The sequence below is a fragment of the Narcine bancroftii genome, chromosome 5, assembly GCF_036971445.1.
Source record: "Narcine bancroftii isolate sNarBan1 chromosome 5, sNarBan1.hap1, whole genome shotgun sequence".
NCBI lineage: Eukaryota > Metazoa > Chordata > Chondrichthyes > Torpediniformes > Narcinidae > Narcine > Narcine bancroftii.
In genome coordinates this window covers 22,624,368-22,644,263 of record NC_091473.1, presented here as the reverse complement: position 1 = coordinate 22,644,263, position 19,896 = coordinate 22,624,368, and the positions used below count along the sequence as shown (strand labels likewise).

General features: G+C 38.1%; 1 long non-coding RNA gene across 1 annotated transcript; it reads right to left on the bottom strand.

Annotated features, from left to right (window-relative positions):
* Positions 1 to 8,847: 8,847 nt before the first annotated feature.
* Positions 8,848 to 17,912, bottom strand: LOC138762640 (uncharacterized). Its single transcript, XR_011357006.1, has 3 exons — positions 17,830 to 17,912; positions 12,018 to 12,165; positions 8,848 to 8,914 (listed from the first exon to the last, which is right to left on the bottom strand). It is a non-coding gene; the product is annotated as an uncharacterized lncRNA (long non-coding RNA).
* Between the last annotated feature and the right edge of the window lie 1,984 nt (positions 17,913 to 19,896).

Sequence of the window (19,896 nt, the reverse complement as noted above, 5' to 3'; positions counted from 1 at the left end):
CGCTGCAACCGTGCCTGACTGTACCGCATTGGACTTGTCAGTCACCAACGAGCCTGCAGCAGACGTGGACATACCCCTCCATAAATCTTCGTCTGTGAAGCCAAGCCAAAGAAGAGAGAACCACTGTTGTAATCATACCTATTTGACTCATTGCATGCATGGTTTCACAACCCCAAAGGAAATGGGCCAATGACAATTTTTCTCATGCAAAACATTTCAGTAACAATTTGGTCTAGAGCAGTGATTCTCAACCTTCACTTCCCACTCACATACTACCTTCAAGCAATCCCTTACTAATCACAGAGCACCAATGGCATAGGGATGACTTAAAGTGGCGAAAGTGGAAAAAGATTGAGAACTACTGATCTAGCATTTCCTCTTTCCCCCCCCCACCCAACCAACTTTTAGTACACCAACTTCAGTGCCCTGCAAACAATATCAAGTTGTGTGCAATAACTTCCACTTTGTCCTTCGAATAAATGCTCAATTATAATTAGTGCTCAGACAAATGATAATTTTAAACAACTTTCTTTTTGTACCACTGGCACCTTATTATCAGCAAGTAACCAGCCTTCTGCCCTATACATGGAAGAATCTAAAATTCCCACATTGGCCTTATTAGTCATCTCAGACCACACAAAACTGCAATGGAGGTAAGTAATCCTTGATCGAAAGGAACCGCCAAAGAATATATTTAATTAAGAAAGCAAACTGTATTCATGATTAGCCTGAGAATGGAGCAATGCAGTCTGAACACCAGACAAATTATGAATAAAATTATTGTCCCTGACTTTGGATATGATTATTCTGGTATTTCAAACACTGGACTTAGTTAACATAATTCTTAGGTTTTTTAAAAAAATCTTTATGATTTTATATGCATCATAAGTACGTTTCCTTCCAAGGTTAAAAAAAAAATCACATTTAATGGTTTCACTTTATTAAAAAAAGGAACATTCAATTTTCCCAACCAAAAACATTTAAATAGAGTCAACATGTTCTTCAGTGTCAATTATTTGCAATCAACAGCAGAAATAATTATTAAAGTACCCATTAAGGTGACAAAATACTCAGAAAGAGTGAACTCTCCATGATTTGAGAAATGCAAAACCATGAAACCTTCGCTTCAATGCCACTTTGGAGTTGCTGTGCCCGATTTTGCTTACCCATGCGCAAAGAGCAACAAACTAAAGATACTTACTACACCTTCATGCTATCAAGGCCAAGGAATCACTGTCATTTTCATGAAAGAATTAGAAATTAGACTCGGAGGCAATTTTATTGAGACTGCTCAAACTTTGCAGGGTGCATTATGCAGAGATGGGAATCAAACGTCAGTTATAAAAGATATTGCCACAGGCGTAAAATTTAGATGAGATGCTGGGAGATACTACCAACAAGTTTATCATTTCGCAGATGCAGGATAAAGATCAACTTCAAATTCCAGTTTCTCCCCACATCACAAAGATGTGCTGGTTGGTACGTGAATTGGCCACTGTGCATTCACTTGAGTGCATTAGAGAATCTTGCCAGTAATGCAGGATAGTGGGGAAAGAACAGGGAGAAGTTGATGGAATAAGGGTTAATAGGTGATGGATATTCAGTATACTCAGTAGATCAAAGGGACTGATCCTCTGCAACATAACTCAAACTCTAATTCAATCAAATGTTCAAGATTCCTTTACTGTCATGTGATATTACACAAAATTTCCTTTGTCTACTATTAAGTAGACAAAGAGTCACCATTAGTGTCGCCCACACCTCTTACAGCACAGACAAAAAGAAAAATCCCTTCCTAGTCACTGTGTCCATGGATTCACCTCCAGCACTCCTGCAGCTGCACAGAATCCTGATGAAGCTATCTGCAGCCCCAGCTCCAGATCCAAACCTCTAATACAATTTGAGAGCCTTCAGTGCTCAAGGCCCTTTGGAAGTTATTCCCACCCTCAGCATCCCCTCAAATTCTGGCTCCAATACCTGGTTCCCACAAGCAAGTCTCCAGCAGCCTGCAGGTGCCCCTCAAACCACAAGTTGTCCATTGTCTGTGTGGGACCTTCAGCCACCGAGCCCCTCGCTGGTCTGCAATAGTGATCACCATCCTACACAGTGTCTGCTCTGCTTCTTCTCAATTAGAAGTATTATCTCGATTTCTGGCGCCCTGCACCAATCCACTGCTTCCTGGAGTCTACAACCTCTCAAGGCCACTGCCGAGCACATGCAGCGCTGCCTTGGGCACAGGCCCACGGTTTCAGGATTTTAGTTTAAAACATCATTGGATCCATTAACAGGCCTGTACAGGGCCTCTGGCATTAGGATCAGACAGTTGACCCCTTCAGAACAGTGCCGTGCCTCCACACTCCCAGATCCATACCAGTGGTGGCACTCCCATTTTCTCCTCCACTTATGTTAGTTATGGTGTTAAGCACTTTGTTATGCTTAATGAATTCTATTTAATTGTAAATGAACTTCACAGATTATATTATTGGAATAAAGATCCAGAAAGTGGTACAGTGGTAGTGGTAGTCAGATTGGATGTGAGTGTCCAATGGTGCTGCATAGGAATTGGTGCTGGGGCTACTGTTTATCATCCATAAACAATATGGATGATAACTTAGCATGGTTAGCAATTGACAGTAGAGTGGACAGCGAAGAAAGTTTCCAAAGATTACATCAGGATCTAGATAAATTGGAAGAGTAAGCCAAAGTATGCCAGATACAATTTAAATCTGACAAGTGAGAGATGTTCCATTTTAATAGAGTAAACTAGGGAAGGACCTTCATGGTGAACGATAGGACCCTGTGGCATGACGGGTAGCAGAGTTGGGGTCCAGGAAGGGGTGGAGAAAGGGGTGGGCACAGGAAACTGCAGAGTGGTGAACGTGGTGTTAGCACATGTGCCTTAAAGTCAGGACACAGGAGCAGAAGTCGTGTACAGTTATAAGACATTTGGAATTCTGCACTTGGAGTATTGTATTCAGTTCTGTTCACCCAGATACATGAAAGATGGAATAAAGCTGCAAAAGGGTGCCGAAAAGATTTGCAGGAATGATACTGGGACTGGTGGGCTTGAATTGCAAGGAAGGGCTGAAGAAACTGGGTCTTTCCTGCATGATGAAGGAGGGCAACATAATCTCGTTGATGATTATAAAACCATAAGAGCCAGAGACAAGGTAACCAGTCTATCTTTTCCTCAAGACAGGGAATCTCGAGACTATATACACAAGGTGAAAGGTGCAACCACCTTCATATTATGAATAATAATAGCTTTTCAGGTATAATGTTAACATGAATAGAAAGATTATCAAATTGGATTATTTTTTAAAAATCAACAATTAAAAAATCATTTTAGCTAAGCAGTTATTGTGCAGAAAACGTTTTTTTAAAAAGAGGCAGGATTGTAGCAAAGTAGAAACCTTTAAAAAATTGTGCATACATTAGTTTTATTCATTATTTATCTGCAAATACAGAATTCAATTGAAGAGCACATGAACTGTGCATCAAGGCAAAGAATAATATAAATGTACATTGAGAAAACAGAAGTTGAATGTCAGTTTCAAGAATTCAAATTTACATTTTTATGAAAGCTTTGCTTGCCCATAGAAAGCATGAAGTATTATACAGATACCAGAAGAATATTAGTTTGTCAATCAAATATGTATATTCAAATGCTAGGAGCACATAACTAGATGGATATTGATGGTCTTAAAGAGGTTTCCCATGCAGAAATACTGCATTAAAATATCTGGTAGTAATCCTACAGTTTTAAACTACATGAGTTTTTCTAAGAATGTGCCCATTTGTCAAATGATGACAACCTCACTTTTTGACCATTCTCCAACTTCATGGTAACATACAAAATGTCAATTTTTCTTGTCTGTTCGTAATGCATCAAAATAAAAAAACAGCCAGAATTTTTAGCCAGTAGGATTCACTGACAGATTAATTGTATTTTGACATTCATTGTCAGGAGACCTACAATATGTTGCCTTCCATTGTTTAAACTCTGCCATTCTCTAATATGACTCAGTGCATGAGAAAGGTGCATTCAACTGGCAGTGCAGTCAAGGTCTTTGTTGAAAGCAGCCCTTTGAAAAATAATTCAAACAAAAGGCATTGCAAATGAAGGCACTAATTCCAGAGGTATTAGCGTCATACTGTTCACTCACATCAACCAGTGAATCAAGGGAGCCAGATTTTTCAGCAAAAATTATGCCAATTTGTTTTCTCAAATAAAATGTTGAGTTAGACCCACCTTCTCCACACTGGTTCAAATTGTTCTGAATTGGTTGGACTGTCACTTCAAATTATTTAAGGAAGGAAATGAGTCTCATCACCAGCTGTGAAATCCACAGCTCAATTGTTGCATTGTATCATTTCTGTAATTTAATTATGAAAGGGTTCCATTTCAAAAAAAAAATTTAAACAGAGAACACCCAAATGTGCTCGAAAGAAAACCAATATAACAACTGAAGATTAGGCATCTCCAGAATATTGAGGCTTGCAGTCTTTGGCACATTTTCTCAATTTTAAACACACAATCAGAGAAAAATGTTCAGCTTTTGATTTTCTTCTTTCAAAGCCTTATTTTCCATTATCAATTCTTCTCTGGCTACTAAGTGCTTAAGTATAACTTCACCAACTGCAATCTGAAAATAAGTAAATGGTACTCTGGATTATCACTCAACATTCCAAAGACTCTCCACTGAAGTCAGTCTATTCAATCACCATGATTGGTAGAATAAAGTGTCACAGCAGCTCACTGCATACAAATATCATTCTAAGAAATGGCTTTTATTTCAAATAATACTGAAATGATAGAAAAACAAAGAACCTGGGGATTTTGCATACATATCAGTCCCATCAAATGAGAGGTCATTCTCAAGCTTCAGCACATCGTTAATGCTCAGAGAATTTTCCAAAAGTTGGCACATGGAATTTAATCCCGACTAATACAAGATATGTTTGCTTTGCCACAAAATTTACAGTGAATGATAGGGGACTGAAGAACAGAGGGGCTTTGCAATTCAATCCCTGGTTACCCTGTAAGTAGGTACAAAGGTAGAAGGGGTATTGAAATATGCATCAGGCATGCTTGCTTTCATGAATCTGGGACAATACAAAATCTGGGGCATCATGTGGCAACGTAACACAATGACTGGACCACACTGAGTTCTGGTTGTCACACTTGGAAGGATGTGCTTGTGCTGGGGAGAGTGGAGAGATGCACCAGGATTTTGCCTGGACCAGAGGACTTCAGTTACATGATGAGATTGGATAAAATGGATCCATTTTCCTTGGAATGATGAACACTGATGGGTGACCTAAAAGTACATATCATAACAGGTGTAGAAAGTCAAAATCTTTATTTTCCTGTGGTTAAAGGTATCAAAAACAAGGGAACATTGTTTAAGTTTATGAAGTGAAAAACAAAGCTGTCTGGAATTTACTAACAAGAGAGGTGGTAGTGTCAGATATAATTATTATGTTTAAGAAACATTTAGACTGGCAGTTAAATTGACAATGCACATCAGAACATAGACTGAACACAGACCAACAGGATGACGATGGATTGGTAGTGAAGGTCAACATGGGCTAAATGGCTGGTTTTCAAGCTGAACAACTCTACGATGATTTGAAAAGGGCTTGTGTCGTTTTTGATTCCTTTATTAGAAAACCTAAAAAGTGCAGCAAGAGGGCAAGTGGTTGAACTTAGGAGAGGCAATTGAGTGGACTCTACTGTGAAGGTCAGTCATATTACATGGAAACAGGCATCTGCGCAAATTGAATCTGCACTGACCATCAAGCACCAATTTACACCAACCCCATATTTCCATCAGCTCCACCACTCACTTGCCCTCTCAGGACAATTCTCAGCAGCCAATTAGCCTACCAATGCACACATTTTAAGAATGCAGAAGGAAACCAAATCACCCAGTGGAAAACATCAAAGAATTACATGGAGAACACGCAAACTTCACAAACTCAGCAATTGAGGCCAGGATTAGGATCAGGTTACCAAAGATAGGTTATTGCACCAAGAACAGAAAAGAAGTGGTGTAAAACACCGAGCCAATTTCCAGAGGTTTTTTGAAATGGAAATCATATTTGCAACAACCAAGAGGATCCATAAAGATAGTATTTTTTTTAATCCAATGAAATTATATCTTGGTGCAATATAGTGTTAGTCATTTCAAATAATGCAATTGTTCCTGCATGAAAGATCTTTGAAATATATTGAAGGTCCTAGCCCTAAATTTATAAATTTAAATGTACTTTTAAAAAATTTAAATAATGCAATCGTTCCTGTATGCAAAATCTTTATTAAAATATATATTCAATGTGTTAGCCCTGTGGTAAGACAAGAATCTTGTTTGAATTGAAGGACATTTGTATCATCTTGCCAGATTTAAGAATATCTTATTCAGAATGCCAATGAACAGCCGCTTTTCCATTGGCATTTCAGTTAATTGGCTGTGCAGTGTCCCGGGATACAAAGCCCCTTGCGCTGTTTCCACTGGGTCACCTTTAACTGGAACACTAATTGCTTTTCCACTGAACACACTCATCCCCAGGGATTGGAGGGTTCTACCTTCAAATGGAAACGGTGTGGTGGCCCGCCACTGCGATGATCGAGCCGGTGCTCTGAGCAGTGAGCACAACCAAAGGGCAACAGCCCGTGCAGCGGCACTGGCCCCAACAAGAAAACCAGTGGGTGAACGGCAAGGGCAGCTTAAAGGCCAGCAACCCAAAAGCGGCGCTGACCTTTCTGCACAGCCAACAAACAGGGACAACACACAAGGAAGAGGAGAATTGTTATGCAGGAAAGTACCCATATGCAGGAAACCATCTTTAGTTATGCATGTTGTGATGTCAGCCAAGGGGGGCCATGGCAGGAACAATGCAAGTATAAAAGTCGGGCCTGAGCTCTAATAAAATTCAGAGCTTAACCTGACTACACTATGTGTGTTTCTTCTTTCGAGTAGCATGTGGCGATAATGGGCGACTTTCTGCTGTCCCTTTTCCACTGGTTTTATCAGCACACTGATGTCAGCAAACACCAAGGATTGGAGTAGGGGTTGAGGTGGTTAATCCCCAGCATGAAATGATGTCATTTGATGCTGGCATTCAGACAGTGTTGGTTTTCCACTGGACCCTGCCTCAAGTAAATTCCCGGTTAATTTCTGGGACAAGGTGCTCGTGGAAAAGGGACTGACTAGGAATATTTTATCAATTAAGATTTTACATCAACTTTTACATCATCTATTTTTGTGTATAACATCTCTTCTCAACTTAAATAAATTGATCAGTTTTATAAACTGACCCCCTTAACAGTCCTGTAGGCAGCCTTTAAAATTCCTCTATTGGAGGAAATACCAACAGATTTCATCATCATCATTTTGAATATTCCAATTAGATTGTCCAAGATGCACAGAATTCAAGGGAGCACCAAATCAATCATTAAACACTGGTTTAATTCCAGAAAGATTGCACTATAGTTCTTGTAAAACTAATGGATTAAATGTTGAGCTCTGCAGTGAAAGAATAATTTTCATCATTCACTGTGAATAAATGCATTTCCTAACGCCCCATCTGATCTTGTCTAGTGATCTCAATCACTTCTGTCCAACTCGCTGATTACAGGGAAATCTAAAAAGAATCATTTAACAAAGTACAAAGAATCTCAAGCAAGCCAAGTAGAATGGATGCCAGGAAGTGTTGACAAAAAGTGAAATTTAAAATCATAGATATTGTGAAAGAAAATTGAAATGATATTGAAAAGGGGAGATGTAAAGAACAGTGCAAAATAGAAAAAGTAAACTTCAGTCCCTCTCAATTAATTTGAGGAAATAAAACTCAATTTTTAAAATTAAATTTGCAAAGCTAGTCGATTTTTTTGCCAAGATCACAATACTAAAATATTCCACAGTTCTGAATGATGCAGCCCTTGGCTTTTATTGTCTTTAGAAAGAAACTACCAGACAAGTTCTCACACATTCATGTTTCTGCATAAAACGCACACAAGCAAGTGCTATACCAATGGTAAATGTTCATAACCTCACCATTCTGCATCAACACAGATTTAGCAGGATTCATCTTTTGTCCAAAGCTCTGAACAATTTGGAAGCTTTGCATGGAAACTCTTTCAATGACAATTTTGATACAAATTTGATAGGCATTTCGAAGTATTCAAATTCCTTAAAAGATACATTATTCTTCACATCTACTATCCAAAAGAAAGCCAACGAGACCTTATGCACACCTAAGTGAATGGTGAGGGGAAATAAATTGATCCACTTTGAACAGCTGGCAAGCTACCTACAATATTTTCAAATCAACTAACCATTTTGAAATTGAAAGAACCACGATAACATCCAGATCATTCAACGATGATCTAACACATGACAAAGTAACTTTTACTGTTTTAATGTGAAGATATAGTTCAGGCTTGATACATAGTGTGCCTACTACAAAGATATCAAAGCATTACAAAACAGGATTCAGTTCCTATATACCCATTCTCTTCCACTCATTCTACAGGCTAGATCCAGTGCTTATGTGGACCTGGTGAGATGATCCCAGGAGCAATAATGAAAGGTAACAAACAGTCTTAATCTGCAATGTCAGACAAGGAATGCACAAATACTGCCAACATAGTCAAGACAACCCAAAACTCCAACAATTAGCTGAAACAGGTCTTGCTTTTACTGCACCTTCACTTTATCGGAATGAATCCCTTCATCCCATCACAAACAAATACAGAAGACAATGTGCCTGGATATCTAACCAAATAATGGCAGCAAATTATCAGCCCACTACCATTTCAAAGAACAAGAATTATCAGCATACCTGTTGATTTTGAAATTCCTGGATCATGGCCAGCTGAAGTCCAACAATTTCTCGATGTTGCAACTCACTGTTGATATGCAAGAAATAATCAGAATACAAACTGAGCTCGATGGAAATTCTTAAGTAGATTGATCATACACATTCTAATGAAGGACAGGTAAACGCCAGGGGACTTGTGTGCAAATGAGCAAAGCATCAAAGGTGCAGAGAGAGGATGGAATTGGTGAAAAGGTAAACGTGATCAATTGTGGAAAAAACAGCTCAGAATTTGCAGCTGCAAAGTCTATGTAGGCTCTTCAGTATTAATACTTTATTAGGCACATGAGGAGGTAGGCCATCAGGATGACAAACTTTATCAGAGACAGTACTTTGAGCTAAGAGTCTGGAACAAGAATGCATCATAAGTCATACTGCTAGCACTGCTTTACCTTCAAAATCAACATCCACACTAACTACTGTATACACAACTTAAATTCACTCAGTCTTTTGACCTTCTCATCTTCAAACTCTTCAGTGGGATGTCTATCTCACATCTGAAATATCCATTCAAGCATAGTTAATTGCAATGGATCATTCTCCAGAAAGGCTTCAAATGCACCATGTCTTGAATCCCATGCTGCAATTGTTGCTTCAACACGTTTATCATTTTATCTATGAATATACTATATTACACATTACAAATCTATCGTATTATGGCAACCCACTTACCAGCAAGCAAACCAGCTCCCAAAATGGCAGACACGCTGTGGAAAATTGACCTGCATCCAACACAGGTTTTTATTTAGGCTGATGACGTCACTTCTGGTCCATGTGACAGAAGTAATGCAAGCCTGGAGCAGTCAGTCTTGTACTAGACTCCACAGCATCCACATTGGCTTCCCAACGAATACATCAAGTCGACAACGTGTACAGCAATTCCACAGCATGTACATTGACATCTTTGGTAGCTTAGTATAGAATACTTTGCTACGGTATTAACACCAAATTGGTCACATACAACTTAATCTCTTAACTATGACAGCAATTACAATGAGATTCTAAGTTGCAATGAATTCAATCACAAGTCTCCACTTTTGTCTCTGTATCTTTACCTGCATATCATCCTGCATTCCAATGAAATTACGTTTCCTACAGATAGCAGTCATTTCCTCTTTCCTGCTGTTCCTTTTGAAGACATCAATTATCTCCTCTAACAGTGCATTTCTCAATTATTTCCCTGCCTATGAACTCTTTCATGATCATTTATAATCCACCTTTGCACACTCAGAAGATCCTTTGTCCACATCAGCCAACGTCAGTTTAACGCAGCACAGCTAGAACGATTGAACATCTTCAACATCGCAACTTTTTTTTGACAGATCCAAATTAATTTGTGTTTGATTCAGAAGGCTTAGAAATTTTATAAATAGCCATCTGGTTGACACCAGGCCCTTCCCCAAATGCTCTGCAGACTCAGCCTGGCCACCATTTTGTCTGCTCCCAATTTGAGTGATACTACAGTACACAGTGATGAGCCTTCAGTTCCTCACTTGACTTGTACACAAGAGTAATTGCCCCAAAATTGGTTCAGTCATGCTATTTTGTGATTATAGGACTTTTGAATCCATTTGACCAATTAACCTCACCCTGTACATCTTTGGATATTTGGGTAAAAACTCAGGCACTCAGAGGAAACCCATGAGGTCACAGGGAGAACTTACAACACCTTGCAGATTAGGGCAGAATCAAATCCCAGTCACTCGCACGAACAAACAATCAGGCTCTGGACTTCCTATCAACACAGTGAGACCTGCTGAGTCCCTCTAGCATTTTTGTGTTTTCACTGGCACTGTAAATAGTATTGCACTAACTCCTACACAAACTGTGGCAACCCATTCAGTTCCGGATTACTTTTCCAGAGTCAGGGAGACTTGTGAACACACCCATTACTCTGAGAAAGCCTTCAGAAAGGCTCTTCACTTGGGCTATTCAAAATACCTCCCAGCACCAGGTGCAAATATTTACCTTCTCCCCATTTCCTCCAGGATATGCAAACCTGAGCTATTTTCTAGTCAGCTGAACAGCTCCTCAATGTTGTCGTGGGCTCTTTTGGTTCTCTTCATCAATATTCTTCACTACCTCCATACCATTATGCTTTATTTGTTGTGCAACAGCAAAACAGACATTTGTCCAGATTTTAGTCAGCAATGCAAAATCCAGAACTTGAGTAGAACATGCTCAATAACCTTTATCTGTATGCAAGACGCATTCTTTCTTATCATCAATTCTTATGCCAAAAAGATTTTCTAGAGATGGCAAGTTCCCATTCAACAACACAAGATTTCACCACAGACCTTGCCTTCATTATCCCATCAGCTGGATAGAGTGAATGTGTAGAAGAGGTTTCCTGCCATGGAAGAATCCAAGATCAGAAGGCACAGCCTCAAAATAAAAGCCAGATGGTGAATCTTTGGAATTCATTGCCACAGATGATGCTGTGGAGGTCAGATTACTGGCTATATTTAAAGTGGAGATTGATAGGTTCTTTATTTGTATGGGTAAAATGCAGGACAATGGGGTTGAGAAGAACAATACATCAGCCATGATTTGAATAGCAGAGCAGTCCCAAAGGGCTGAATGGCCTAATTCTGCTCCTACGTCTTATGATTTTATAATCTTTTCTCAATATCCAACAAAATATTAACAGCTTCAAACTGTTGATCTGCCTCAATTCAGCAAGGGCCTTGTACTTGACTGCTGAGCTCCACTTTCCCCTTGCACCATGTCTCATCAGATCCCACCTGCAAAAATGCCTGTAGGTCACTGCACATTCCTCATTCACAACACATGCCCTTTTGGAAAGGGCCGTCCACTCTTGATGCAACTTATCCAAGCCTATAATTCCTGTAGAGTTATATGGCAGCCAATGAACTCTCAGCAACCATCACTATTTGATTGTTGCCGAACACCCAGTGTCAGTAGCCTATACACAACTTGTTACCTTTAAAGGCCATATCAAGTAGTCTGCTTGGATGGAACCAGTCCAGGACAAAGTGCAAATATCTGCTAGATTTCATTTCCCAAAAAACTGGAAACTTTAAATCCCTTGGAATGAGGAAATATTTTATTGAACCCAATCTTTCTCCTTATAAATCCCTCATTTGTGTGTACATTACGTGAGATTAACAAACCTGAATTCTTCCAGGGTATTTTTCAGCATGTTTTCCATTAACTGTACCACTGCCCAAGGGATTCCATGCTCTTTTTCCCTCTCTTTGCCTGGTTGGAGAGAAGAACAACTAGGCAATTTGGTCTCAGCCCTGGGATTGGTTTCTTGTTCTGTAGCAAAAAATAATGCAATGACTTGGAAATCAGATGCACATTTGGGAATAATTTTTTTATGACAATCAGTATAGTAAAGGTATACAGTGAATAAAAGATTGTAGTTTAGGTTTTTTAAATCTTCATCAATTAAAAGATAAATGTAATATACATAATACAATTTTTGCATATTATCAATTAAAAATGATTTTGAAAAAGAGACTGGGATCAGATTTGAGACTCCCTAAACAAAGTCAATTTGAAGATATAACAGATACATTTGTTCTTAACAAATTTATTACTAACATATATATAAAATTACAAGAGACTACAAAGAAAAAAGATTTATACAAATCAAAAATGCAATGGGAGAAAGATTTAAATATACAAATTCAGGAGGAGATTTGGTCAAAATTATGTCATGAAAGTGTTATGAATACAGTAAATGTGAGATATCAAATGGCTCAATACAATTTTCTTAATCAATTATATTACACTCCATACAAGTTAAAAGGACTTGATTCTAATTAGTCAAATAAGTGTTTCCAATGTGCAAAAGAAATAGGTAATTTTTTGCCTTCAGTGTGGTCTTGTGAAAAAGTGGAAAGGTTTTGGAATGAACCGAGTTTATTGTTAGGAAAAATTATGAAGATAAAGATACAAGAATATTTTTACTTGGGGATATATATGAAAAGGATACAAAATTGAAATTGGATAAATAAAGAATTTTTTTTAAAGATAGGAATATTGTGGAAATATGACAAGAAAGTGTTATTAAATAAATGGTATAGTGAGATGCAAAATTGTATTCCTTTGAAAAAAGGAATAGAGTTGAAAATATATTTTTTTTTAAAACAGTATTTGGAAACAATACATTGATTTTATGAATAACTTTCTGTCCACCTCTTCTACCTTATCCACTCCTCTTAATCAGTAATTTTAATAATAATTAATTATTGGACATGCTGGTATTATTGTATGTTAAATGGTTGGTGTTTTCCTTTCTTTTTCTGACTTTTGGGTGGGAGGGTTGGGGAGAAAAAATAAGTTTTTTGTATAATTGGTTATGGATATTTCATTAATGTTTTATTCACTGAGTTTTTTCTGTAAAGATGCAAATAATAAAATTTTCAAAAAAAGATGCACATTTGGGTATGAAAAGATGGCATTTGGAAATACAAAGTTGTATACCTTTGGAGAAAATTACATACAATTTGAGAGACAAATATTCAACTTTCATACTAATTTAGAGCCTATATATGCAAGGTTTAGGGCTAAAAAATATAAAAATGTGCTTCTGGCCACTGTAAGGTAAAACATCATGAGATGGGAATGTACAGGGCTGTAACAAGATGTGAATGCATCCTTGTACTTACAAGATAAGAGAGACATTGATGGATTGAGAGGCAGGAAGCTAGCAGGGAAAGGATAGCAACAGTTTTAGTCATTGGACAAGTAATGATATGATGATGTTCTAAGCACATATCCAAGGGTATAAAAAATCACCATTTTGCTGATAACGGCAGAATGCATTCTCCGACTAACATGTTTAGTCGCAAGTGTTACAATCCGGTAATAAAGAACAAAGAACCCTGATTTCGACTCAGCCTGGTGTTTGTCTCACTCATTCATGAACAAAGCAGACCTAACACCACTTAAGACCTAGAACAATTTCCTTCCCTCAAGTTGTTTAATATTCCAGTGTATGAGCTAATCCTTTGTGAATTCCAGATTAATACCTTTTCTTTCTTTATATAATTCTTTTTAAAAACTATACATGGTTTCTATTGCTATTATAACTTTTATAGTGGGGGGGGTTAAGAGGGAGGGGAGGGCAGGCAAGAGGGATCAATACCATGTAATCACTGCATGTTTTAAGTATTGGCTCTGAACAATATATCATTACATGGATAGAAAATTTTTAAAAATAGTAAAATTAAAATGTATTTGTTTGCATATTTCTTATCAATAGCCATTTGAGGAAATCACTTGCAATGATCACTAGAAATTCACATGATTACAACTCAATCAGAAAACCACTTCTTTATTTTGTGAGAAGTCAAGAAAAGGATTAATTGTTCAAAAAAGAATTAAGGAAGACACCTTTGTGGGACATCTGAAGTAAAAACAGAAAATAGAAGGAACAGTTGGCAGGTCAGAAAGCATTTGCAGGAAGATAAGATGTTGTTTCAGGTCTGGGACCGGTCATCAAAACTGGGACTTATTTCACTTGGCTTTTCCCAACAATAACATTCACAAACAAGACAAACCATTGTCCATAAGCTTTGATCCATCTTCTCACTTCACACCCAAAACAAAAAACATTGAAATATTTGGCAGTATAACATTGCAAGCCTGCAGTTTGAAGATATTCTGACACTCAGGTGTTTCAAAACAAAAAAAAAACCATCTGCACTGACACAGGAAAGTTAAGTGACAGCTAGTTAGCTGATATCTGATGACATTACTGGTGGGTTGTCAGAGCCTCAATGTGCAGACCTCATGTGATCAACAGTACTTGTGCTGGAAGTGACCAGCTTCCTTCATTCTGCATTCCTGATGGGTTTTCCCCCCCAAAACCAAAATAATATATATATATATATTTTTTTTTTTTTAAATACATACAGCACAGTAACAGACCATTTTGGCCCACAAGTCCATGCCACCTAATTAACTTGCACCCAAGTATGGTTCAAACGGTGGGAGAAAACCAGAGCAACTGGGGAAAGCCAATGTGGACATAGGGAGAACATATCAACTCCTTATAGACAGCATAGGATTCAAACCCTGGTCCTGATCACTGGTGCTGTAAAATGTCCTTCAGTCCCACAAACACAAATTTTATGAATGATTTTCATCATGGGACCACAACTTCATACCACTAAATTATCCTTAATATTATTATTGTCATGCATCTTCATAGCTTGAACTCCGTTGCAAATGCACAGGAAAAGAATGTTATGGTGACTGGTTATGAGGAGTGCATTCATGTAATTGCTGAAGTCTTGTAATTATCTAAGTACAGAGTACAGACGGGTTTGAAAAAAGCAATAGGGATGTCTGGAGATGTTTAGATCTGAAAAATGGGAGAAACCAGCAAGACTGGTGGAATCTTTAGAAAATTGTTGAGTTTCACAATTTCATTTAACTTGTCCTTTTATCTTTAAATAAAAAAACCTAAGATTTGTTAAAATATTTGAGTGATTTTAATCAGAAATCTATTCTTTAATTCCACCAGAGTTTGGATGGGGAAACATTTTGAGAATGAGAAAAACATCACCTTAACTTGTCATTTGTTGCTTTCTGTACACAAAATTTGTGCCATTAGGTGGACATAGCGACTTACATGTGACAACTATTTTCCTAATCATAAACAATTTTCGAGGACCAAGGCCACACAAACTTGAATTTTCAATCTCTAACTCAATCCCTTTCTCTGCCAATTGTCTAAAATGGAACCAAACTTTCTGCAACTTCTACATTATTCAACTCAAAAAGGATAGTGTGTTAACCTGAAATGACAATTCCTCACTGCCTTGGCCCCTCCATCATTCCCACAGATGCTGCTCAACCCTTTGAGTTTCCCCACCACTTTGGCCCAGACATCCAGAACCTACAGACTGTCATGTTTCCTTTAAAGAACTTGATCTTAACCTGGACCTGCCATTGAATTATTTGCCATCCCCCATGCTGCACCTCAGCTGCCATCATCCTCACTCCTACCCTCATTACCTCGAGATTCAACGGCTAGCCTATCTCTTTCCTGATCAGGGACTGCGACCTTGGAGTTCATCGAAAAGCCATTCATTATTGTGGTCAAAGACCAATGCTGGCTTAAATTTAAAACTATTTTTCCCAAATCCTTCCCTTGACGTTTTTACCTCTGTATCCATTCGCTTCCAGCCTATCTTTGGAGAAATCTATTCTGCCAATTTGGCTAAACGAGGATCCCTATAATTAATCATTCCACTTCAAACAGACAGGAGTTGCCTCATCCATAAACTCGGGAATTTGTTAGAAAATGTCTATTACATTGCTCTTTGAAAATATTTATCATCTATCTTAGTATTTTCTCATGATTCTTAAGGTCAAAATTTGATTGATAGCACTTTTATAATCCACCTTGAAATGTTTTGGAACATTGTTCTATTTGAATATGTACACAGGGCCCTCAGACAAATGCTCATTGCACTAGTTTAAGTAATACAGGTACACAATCCTTTATCTGGAACCCTTGGGGAACAGTGTGTTCCAAATTTTGGATTTTTCCAGATTTTGGAAAGCCCACCAAAATTGTGCTGCCGTATCCACCCCAACCCCCTTCCAGTCGCCCTGCCGTCTCCCCCAACCCCCCCCCCCCACCCTCACCCACCCGACTCATGCTGCTGCCTCTCTCCCTACTTGCTGGATTTTGGAGCTTTCCTGATTTTAGATGTCCGGATAAAGGATTGTGTACCTGTACTAATAAAGTAATTGGATAACAAGTTGTAATTATTGCTGTATACATTTATCTCCACTTGCTAAATCAACCAAAATAACAGCATTGAAAACAAATGTAATCTGAGATAACATGCATAATTGATAGATTACATCTTTTCAAAAGAATTTATTTGTAGCTTTATTGGATGTTTCAATAAATTCAACTATATTCTGTGATTTCCACGTTAAAAAAAATGTGGTTTCTGTTTTCTTTGCCAAGGACGGAATGCACTGTATTCAGCAATTACATCTCAGTGGGATGTTAGGGTTGACAGTTTCAATTTTAATCCTCAATTTAAAAGTTGGAGAGGTCATTCAGGCTCGAGGCATTCACTAACAAGCAGTGGAATCCCAAAGTGGTCGGAAAATAAGTCAGTCAGTCTTTTAAAAAGTGACTAGAAGCACAGGATGATAAAATTAATATTGCCTTTTAAAGAACTTGAGTGCTCCAATCAATGCACTGTACAAGCATTGCTTGCCATGCTGTGATTTTTGATTAACAGTTCAACAGACAAGTGTTTGAAATTGGTCTCAAAGAAGAGTGCATGCAGATTATGGCAAAGTAGCACAATTCCAAAAGTACATTTCTTATAACACCTTCAAACAGTCAATAACAATGAAAAACCATGTTTTTCAAGCAACAGAGAAATTTATCTTTGTTTAACTCATTAATAAAAAAAGTGCATGCTTAGTATTTCACCTTGTCGAGTTGCCTGACTAAATAGCATATTATAATGACCCGTACTTGGAAAGGAGGTTGATTGATCCTGACACATACTTTGGTTCTTTGGCAGAAGTTTGTTATTTAATTTAGTTTTATAGTCAGGAAATTTTTTAACTGAGAAGAGCATCATCTTCAAAGAAAGCTATTTCTCACCCCCCCCCCACCCCACCCCCACCACATTGACCCATGTATTAAGAACATAGAATAGAAATGACAGTACCAAAAATTGTGTGGATCATCAATAAAACAAACCAAAGGGACAAAGCAGTTTTTTTTTTTTAAAAAGAAATGTAAATAATATGGTCTTGTATTCACTAAGTGCATCATAACCCTTTGACAGATGACAGATTTTTCACTGCAATTACATTGGATGAGCATAATTACAATTGCCTACTTTACGGTTATCTGCACATTGATTATTATGCTAGAGCATCAGCAGTCAGAATTAAACAAAATGCAGATCAAAAGTAAAAACTTACCAATCAATTCCAGTTCTGAATTACAGCAATGCAAATTTTGAGCTTGGGCACATCTCTCTGCTGCTAAACAGGTAGCTTCACTGAACTGGAAGAGATACAAATTAGTTGGAAAATATTAGAATATCTTTAAGGAATGTTGAAGCAAGTTACCAGGAAACCACAATAGGGGATGATTTCTGTGCTGCCAAGTAAATAACTAGCTATAAATTAAGAATTAAAAAAAGTACATTCAGGTGGAAGAGGTTTCTTTCATTCCATAATTAGAATGAAAAAGGGAGCCCAGCAAGGAGAACCTGTAGCCAAAGAAATTGCAGCATTTAAGTGCAAATAAAAAATTCAAAGGAAAACTAAGAAGTAAAATAGAGTTGAAAGCACAGATAGAGTTGGTAGATGATTGGGGTAGTGGGTTAAGTGACTTTATTGCTCAGATAGTTCAAAGAAATTTTTAAAGAAAACTTCTGATGCATATTATTTCATCTCAACTTTCAGACTCTTCAAACATGATAATCCTTTTTCTTCTTTCTTCTTTCATTTCTTCTTTGGCTTGGCTTTGCAGACGAAGATTTATGGAGGGGTAAATGACCATGTCAGCTGCAGGCTCGTTTGTGGCTGACAAGTCCGATGCGGGACAGGCAGACACGGTTGCAGCAGTTGCAGGGGAAAATTGGTTGGTTGGGGTTGGGTGTTGGGTTTTTCCTCTTTTGTCTTTTGTCAGTGAGGTGAGCTCTGCGGTCTTCTTCAAAGGAGGTTGCTGCCTGCCGAACTGTGAGGCGCCAAGATGCACGGTTTGAAGCGATATCAGATCACTGGCTGTGGACAATGTGGCAGGCACCAAGAGATTTCTTTAGGTAGTCCTTGTACCTCTTCTTTGGTGCACCTCTGTCACGGTGGCCAGTGGAGAGCTCACGATCTTGGGAAGGCGATGGTCCTCCATTCTGGAGACATGACCTACCCAGCGCAGTTGGATCTCATGAATGTCGCTCCAATGAATGTTGAGGATTGAACGGAGACAACGCTGGTGGAAGCGTTCTAGGAGCCGTAGGTGATGCCGGTAGAGGACCCATGATTCGGAGCCAAACAGGAGTGTGGGTATGACAACGACTCTGTATACGCTTATCTTTGTGAGGTTTTTCAGTTGGTTGTTTTTCCAGACTCTTGTGTAGTCTTCCAAAGGCGCCATTTGCCTTGGCGAGTCTGTTGTCTATCCTTTTTAACATTCATGTAATATACAGTCTGCATTTATCCCCACCCTCACAACTGAATGTGGTCAATTAAATTACCTCGATAGCAAAATAAAAATCACCCCTTAAATTCCCCCCACTCCTTTCTCTCCCCTCCCAGTTTACCTTTACACCACCCTCAGCACCATTAACCAAGCTATTGACGCCACTCCCCCGCCATTTTGAAGCGTGCCTAATGCACCCATCTCCCTCCCTTTCCTTGAGCTCCCATATTCATTCATTTTAAACATTTAACTTTTTTTGAAATTTTATTTAATTTTACATATGCATTAAGAAACTCGGATAAATACCTTATTCAAAATTAGTGATTTTTTTTTTTAAAAATTCCCCCTCAACAATCCAATAGAAAAGGAAAAAAAAAATCTGGATTAAAAACTTTATAAAAACTTACTAAATCAAAAATCTAACATATCTTAATTTTAGAAGTCATAAGGTTCAGGTTGGATGATTACAACTTAATTCCTACAATTTGTAAATAGGATTCCCAAAAATTTTTTAAATTTCAATTTAGTAACATTACTTGTATGTAATCTTTTCAAGTGGTAGACAACCACCTATTTCAGGATGCCACCTACCCATTCCCAAGTACATGTGATTTCCAAGTTACTGCCACACATTTTCCATTTACCGCCAAGTGAACATTCCCACATAGAATACAGAAAAGTACCTATGTCTCTCCCCTCCATCTCCACAATGTTATTGGTATTCCTCCTAAGATATCCATCTTCTCCCACATCTTCACCTTACCCATTTCCCACACATCAATTTTGCTCTCTTATCCATTCTTTTTTGCACTCTCTCAATTCTCTCTTCCATTTCAGATACT